Source organism: Neomonachus schauinslandi, chromosome 2 (assembly GCF_002201575.2).
Source record: "Neomonachus schauinslandi chromosome 2, ASM220157v2, whole genome shotgun sequence".
In the NCBI taxonomy this organism is placed as follows: domain Eukaryota; kingdom Metazoa; phylum Chordata; class Mammalia; order Carnivora; family Phocidae; genus Neomonachus; species Neomonachus schauinslandi.
The window spans coordinates 191,590,654-191,597,995 of record NC_058404.1 but is presented as its reverse complement, the minus strand read 5'-3'; positions in this window follow the sequence as shown (position 1 = coordinate 191,597,995).

Genomic DNA, 7,342 nt, shown 5'->3' with positions numbered 1-7,342 from the left:
ACACACCACACACACTAACACACACCACACATACACACACCACACACATTAATACACACCACACATACACCACACCACACACACCACATACACCACACCACACACACTAACACACCACACACACTAACACGCAGCACACATACACCACACCACGCACACTAACACACACCACACATACACACACCACACACGCTAGCACACACCACACATACACACACAGCACACATGCACCAACACATTAACACACACGCGCGTGACACATAACATGACAAACGTGCATATAACACACCCTAACACACATATACACCACATACTAATACACTACACATATACACAGCACACAGACACATACCACACACACTCACACACCCCACACATGCACAAAACATGCATACACACAAAACGCATGCTCATATAAATATCCTGTACAATACACACACACTACACACAACACGCTCCCGTCTTGTTTTCTGCTAAAGGACAGGCAGGGAGCACAGCAGCTGAAAGGATTAAAGGCTCAGCTGCTGAGAGAGGCTGACTTCTTGCTAATGCCACCCGGCCTCAGCCAGTGATGGAGAGAACACAGCAGGAGAGAGATGGCAAGAGGCCTGCGGAAGAGCTATGAATAAACAGTTTCAAACTCTCTCCGTGAAAAAGCAGGGGAAGGCAAATCCCAAGTGAAATGCAGCCCCACTCACGGCTCGAGGCTGGAAGTGCCAATTAAGCTGGCCGGCACCTAGAGCTACGTGTCCAGATTTCTTCACTTCTTCCTCCAAAGTGTCGGTCCCTCTCACATTTAGAGTAAATGTTAATACTAAAATCTCACGACTTAGGAAACACTAGATAATAAAAGTCAAGCCAAAAGGGATGGTCTGGGTCCTCACCTGTTAACCCCCCTGGGTGGCAGGAGCAGCTGGGAGCCGCTCCTGGGACAGCCAGCCTAAAACTCAGGCCAGCTCTCCTGGACCAGGAGCTGCATTAGCATAAAATGTATATTTATTTAAAATGCTAATTATTGGACCGAATTTCTGGAGATGGGGCCCATTAATCTGCATTTTCAACACTCTCCCTCGGTGACTGATTCTCAAAACAACTGAAGTCTGAGAACCGCCACTGTTCCTGAGTACTCACCCACCTGGCTTATTCAGGCCACTCTCCAAAGACACCTTTGGCTTCTCAAATACAACTGCAAGACAACAGATTCAAGGAAAAGTCCTCCAGATGCCCTTCCTATAGTGCATTAAACTGATCTATCCCAGCTGCTGTGTGGGGGTTTACTCATCTCTATGCCCCCAGAGCCAGGCACACAGTAGGCACTCAATAAAGGATTGCTGAAATCAAACGGTGAGGGATAGAGGCAGAACTGACATGAAATGGTCATTTTTACCCATTTCAAGATTGTATCGAGCATTTATTAGCAGTCCCACAGCCTCTGGAAGGGAGGTGCTGGAGAGTCTGTAGCTATCCCCATGATATAGGCAGCAGACTGTCTCTTTACTGGTTTTGCACATGGCAGAGCAACTGGTCTACCATCCTGGGGCCATGCCTTCCGCTGGGACCCTCAACTTCACAGGCTTTTGGAAACTGTTCCCTCAGAGGCTAGCTCCTCACACAGGCACTAGACCAATCAATAAAGGCGATCTCACCATTTTTCTGATTTATGGGGTACAGATTCCTGGTTTCCATTCCAAATGCACTGAGTTCAAACTGGAAAGGGGGCCCAAGAATGTGAATTTTGAGCAAATACTTCACATGATTCTGAGCTTGGAGTCCAGAGAATGGCACTTCCACAGACACCAGTTTAAAAGCAGACATGATGACTATCTAGCTTCATTTCTCCTTCTATCAAAAGGATCTTTGTAGTGGATATTTGTCACCTGGGATTTAGTTGCTGGGTGGAGGGGGGGGTGGTCCCGCAGCCCGGGAGAGCCTCCTGCCGAGGAGGGAGAGCTGCGGGGGAGCTGCTTAACTTCTGAGCCTACCCTTGTGAGTCCTGTGGGCAGAACCCTGGCATTTCATTGTGAGGTCAGCCGAGGTGCCCAAACTGTGCCCTGGGGGGGGTCCCTCACGCTCACCCAGCAGATGCTTATTCCTGGGCTTGTGCATGGGGTCCGCACTCAAGCAGAGGCAGTTTCTAATTCATTCTAGCAATGATGGCACAGTGCCAGCAGCCACATCCAGAGTCTTGTGGCGGCAGCCGTGGCCACACACCAATCGGGGGACCTGTTGCATGTCCTGCATGAGCTCCTGAGTCTGGCTAGCCAGGCTTCCTGTCACTTCTCTAAGCTACCCAGTCCCTTTCCTGCTAAAATAACCCAGCGTTGGCTTCTATCGTTTGTAACAAAGCATCCTGACCCTTAACAAATCTGAGATAGCTCTTGGTCCCCTGCAAAACCTTTATCCTTCATATATTAAACAGTACCAATAAAATAATACTTGGCTTAAAGTCTTACTACTTTGAGCCAGTCCGTTGATGCACTTGTTTACTTCACTGTGCTGGAATGCACAGAAATAGTCCAGTGTGGAAATCATAAGGAAGTTCATTTAAAAAAAATTATGGGGACATATCAAGGAAGCAAAACGAAACTAAAGGACATTGCTGAAGTGACAACAGGCCACACGTTTGAGACGGGGCAGGGGTCTCTAGTCCCACTCATTAACCCGGTAACTTGAGCGGTTGCTTACATTCTCCCTGCTTTCCTTTGCTTGTCCATAAAGTGGGGTTTTGAATAGTGCTGGAGGGTTAGACACGGAGTAGGTACAGCACCAGGCAGAGAGCTGACAGTCAAAGAAGGGTCCGAACCACCACTGCCAGCATCAATCCTCCACACTCCGCCGTGGCCCTGGGCTCACCTTGACAGACAGGACAGCTCCCGGAGGATACGCAACAGAAAGTGAGAAAGAAAAAGAAGTAGTAACTTCACACAGTGTGAATCCACAATGATTCCCATACTCGTCTTTGAGCCACAAAAACAGCATTTGGGTACGGTTCAACCCAACGTACAACGGCAGACGTTTGAGTCTCCAGCGGGGCGTTCAAGGACCCCCGATCGTTCACCTGCGTGTCTTAACGAAGGTCAGCCGCTGCCCACAGGCACCCTGGAAAATCTTTCTGGATCGGAGCCGGGGCGAGAGTTACAGGAGCAACCTGTTGCTGCAAGAAGCTTGGGGCGCCGGCTTCCCCCAGCCTTTCCCTCCCACCCACCGCCGGGCCGGGCCCCTTCCTGCCCTCTCTCCCTCCTCGGCAGGAGGCTCTCTCGGGCTGCGGGACACAAAAGAATGGGCGGTAGGGCGGGCGCGGGAAGCGAGGAGACTCGAGGAATCCGCCGCCGCCTGGGGGAGGGGGTTGCCCGAGTAACTTGGCTGCCCCCGCGCGTCCGCACGGGATCCCTGCCACCCCCGGAGGCTGCATCGGGGTCGCCAGGGAGAAGGGGGAGCGGAGCGGTGTGCCACCCCCTCGAATCCCCTTCCCCTCTCGGAGCGGGCTTTCGGGGGAACTGACCTGGGACACCCTGCCTCTCCCGCACCTCGAAGCTCGTTCTTCCGTCCACGCTTCCCTTTGTTGTTCCAGCCCGCGGCGCGGTACTGGCGAGGTGCGCCCAGAGCGAACTCAGTTCTCCACCCGGCAATTGCCGTAGGTCCCCTAACTGTGCACACAAGGGGGTGGAGGCTGCATCAAGCCCCGGGTGCGTGAGGCTCTCCCATAGACGCCGGGAGACCGCCTCCCGTGTCTCCCCCCGGGCCCCCCTCCTGCTATGGTCTATTGCACCGCGTATTCCATTTGGAAAACCAGGGGGGAGGTGACCCCTTTCCATCCCCGGCAGGGGAGGCTCAGTACCCCGCGCCCCCGGGGCACCCCCAGCACTCCGCTCCCCGCAGAACAGTTCCCAAACCCCTGACGAGCCTCCCCTCCGCCCTCCGCCTTCTCAGAGAGCGAGCCCGCGGCTTCGGGGGTCCCGGTCCCGCTTGCTTGTCCTGGTACCTGGCGAGCCACAGCCGCCCGCTCCCCTCTTGTGGCTGGAAAGAAGACCCACCACGCAGCCACCAGGCAGCGGGCAAAGTTTGCGCGCGTCCGCGCTCTGCCCGGAACTCCCGCGGGCCTGGCGCCCGGGCCACCTCGGCCACTTTGCAGCCGCCTGGCTCCCCGACCGCTCTCGGGGCTCGTACTACCTGCCGCGGGGCCAGAGCGAGCCCCTCCGTTCCCGATTTCCCGACCCCACCTTCCTGCAGGAGGGTGCTCTCCGGCCCCCACCGTCACCGATGACGCCTCCCGGGCTCGGGGATGAGGACGCCGCTACTCACCGTGCGCCGGGTCCAGCTCCCGTGGCGGCTCCCGCCGCCGCCTGCCCTCCCCTTGCAGCGGCGTTCGCCCAACTCTGTCCGGCTCATGAATGATTTATGAGCCGCTTCGGGGACCACCGGGACGGCTTCCGGAGAGGCGGCCCCGCTGCCCGGCGCGCCGGCCAGCCCCCGGGGCGCTGCGGGCGGGGAAAGGCGCCGGCCCTGGAGGCGGGCGAGCGAGGCCCGGGGTGCCCGCGGGTACCTGTTGCGGCCTCCCCGGCTCCCGAGCAGGGACTTGCGGATGGAGCAATGCTACTTAGGTCTACTCATCTCCAGCCGGAGAGCTGAGCGCGCGGCCAGGTGCCTGCCCGGGACCGGCTCGGTATTTTAAAGATAGCTAAGCCTGGGGTTCTGGACACGCTCCCGACTGGACCAGCAGGGCAGCTTCACGGCGACGCCGGGAGGAACCCACCTGGCCTGGGCTGCGTGCATTTCCTGAGGCGGGAGTCCTGCTCACGCCTGCACGCCCTTCTCCCAGCACCCACGCCTCCTTCACCTGCGCAGAGCCCTCTACTTGGAATGCCACCACCCTGGCTAAAAACTCCTCCTCTCTCTGGTTCTAGCCCAGACAGGCCTCGGTGGACCCCCACGCCACCGCACGCCGGCCGCTTTAGACCTTCTATTGCCGGGAACCAAGAGACTTCTTTTCTAACTTACCCAAACAAAACCAAACCCAAATCATTTGGGTCCCTAGTATATTATGTACCAATCACGACGCTCGTGGCTGGAGCTGTAAAACCTGCACGAAGCAGTCCTTAATCCCATGTATACATACAGGCATGCGCTGTAGCACGAAGCACAGTGCGCTTTAATTATTCGGTTCAGATGTGGGAGAGTCCCCGGACATCCCATCTTCATCTCTCTGCCAAGCTGCCAAGCTGAGCGGGTGGAAACCATGCACAAGTACTCACTCGCTCTCTAACTGCACTCACCAGTGTGCACCTCACACCTCACTCACCACTTCCTGTCTTGAATTGAGTACTATCTGGTAGAAAACGTAAGACTTACAGAAGAAAAACACCGTCAGGATGGTGTCTAGCATGCAGTAGGCGTTTCATGTTTGTGATGCGGGGGCATGGATGGATGGATGGACGGACAGGACCATTTCCACCGTGGCTCTTTCACTAACCCCAGAATCTAGCATAAAACCTGTGCTGGAAGGAGCATTGTTTATCTAAAGTTTAAGTTGATCTTGTATGTGCATACTTCTAGGACAACAAATGCCGGGTCAGGAAACTTCTGGAAAGGACACCAGAGGCATGGCAAGTTTAGGTGGTAGTCTAATCAGGCCTGAGGTTTCTTCTCTGGAGCCCCCGCTGGTCAAGGGCCTCTGCTTCAGCACCCTCAGAGGCCCCTAGCACTTCTCCAAGTCAGCCCTCTCAGGGAGTGCTCCCCTCCTGAGAGCAGCCAGCTCTGACTTGCATCAAATGTTGACCCTGTCCCTTTTTATCACTGTGGCTTGAGCTGCTTAACCTCTTTGAGCCTCAGTTTCCTTGTCTGCAAAATAAAGACAATTATGCCTCCCAGGGCTCCTGTGTCCTCCTAATAATAATAATAAAAATAACAAAGACAACGGCAGTAGGAGTGAGCGCTAACACTCAGTGAATGCGTCCTCTGAATGAGGCACTATGCCCAGAGCTGTCAGTGCATTATTTTGTGTCATCTTAGCAACAAAGACAGCATATTATCTCCATCTTAAAGATAAGGCTAAAACCAGCTTCAGTCATTTGCCCGAGGTCACTGAGGTAGTAAGCGAAGCGCTGAATTGGAACCCAGATCTGGCTTCCAGAACCCATCATTGCCCTAGTGCACCCACGTACCGAGCGATAACATAAAACCCTCGGCCCTGGGCTCCCCTGCCTGGCAATGTCGTGTGGCACTCAGGCATCGCATTCAAATGATTGGCCATCTGTCTTCCCACAGGCACCGAATGCTTCAACTGTTTTTATCCATTTTCATATGCCTCCCTCCCTCCAGCACCTACTCTATGTGGACCAGTGGAGGTGTTCAATAAGTGAATGAATGAATAATAAACAGAACACAATATTAAGATCTGTTCTGAGCAGCCTTAGGCAGACAGTGACACAGGACTTAATGATTTATTCTGTTCAATTCGGCTTGGAGTCCTAATGCTACAGTCCCGCTATCTAGCACAACTGAATTTCTCTGTCGTCTGTTACATGCAAGGCTGGAGGAGGTAATATTATTCCCATATATCCATTCAGTCATTAGGTGCACAAATTAGGTCTCCCTTTCTGAAATCGCTCATTTTTCCTGCCCAGATGAAATCTAAACACGAGGCAGTGTGACATCCTAGGGAAAGCCAGGAGATTCATTCAGATGCTGTCACTAACTACCAATGTGGTCCCTGGTAAGTCCTGTAACCCCCATGGGCTTCACATTCCTCATCGTCCAATAGCCTTGCTTAGTGACCGGATACGGCTACAGGCTACCATTTTGGACCCTGCAGATACGGGACATTTTCAGGAACACAGGAAGTTCTATTGGATAGCGCTGGTTTAAATAGTGAACCATAATAAAGGAAAAATGACAGCACCACTGGGGTAAGAAACTGAAGCTTCCACAGAAATTATCAGGGTTATGGAGCATCATAAATGAAGTGTTGAGATTAATCATTGTCAGAGTATACAACACTCGATTCATTCAACAATCTTCAATCTTTGACAAGCCGTTCCTTATGAAGGACTTTGGATAGTCTTCTCTGAGTCACTAAGACTAAAACAAAATAGGTTAGTGAGTATATTATTCTAATTAACCTGACATTTTCTACCATGAATAATGTGCTTGTGTGACCAACAAACATGGCAGCATGTGACCCTTTAGAAAATCAGGTTTGTGTCATCTCAACATGGGCTGCCCTGCCTTCTTAAGCCTGAAATCTGTGTAAGAGACAGCTAAGGAGGAGAGGGAGAAGTTGAGTGGGGCGGGGGGGGGGGGGGGGAGGGTTACATGCTGCCAAGTTTGTTGGTCAGACAAGCAC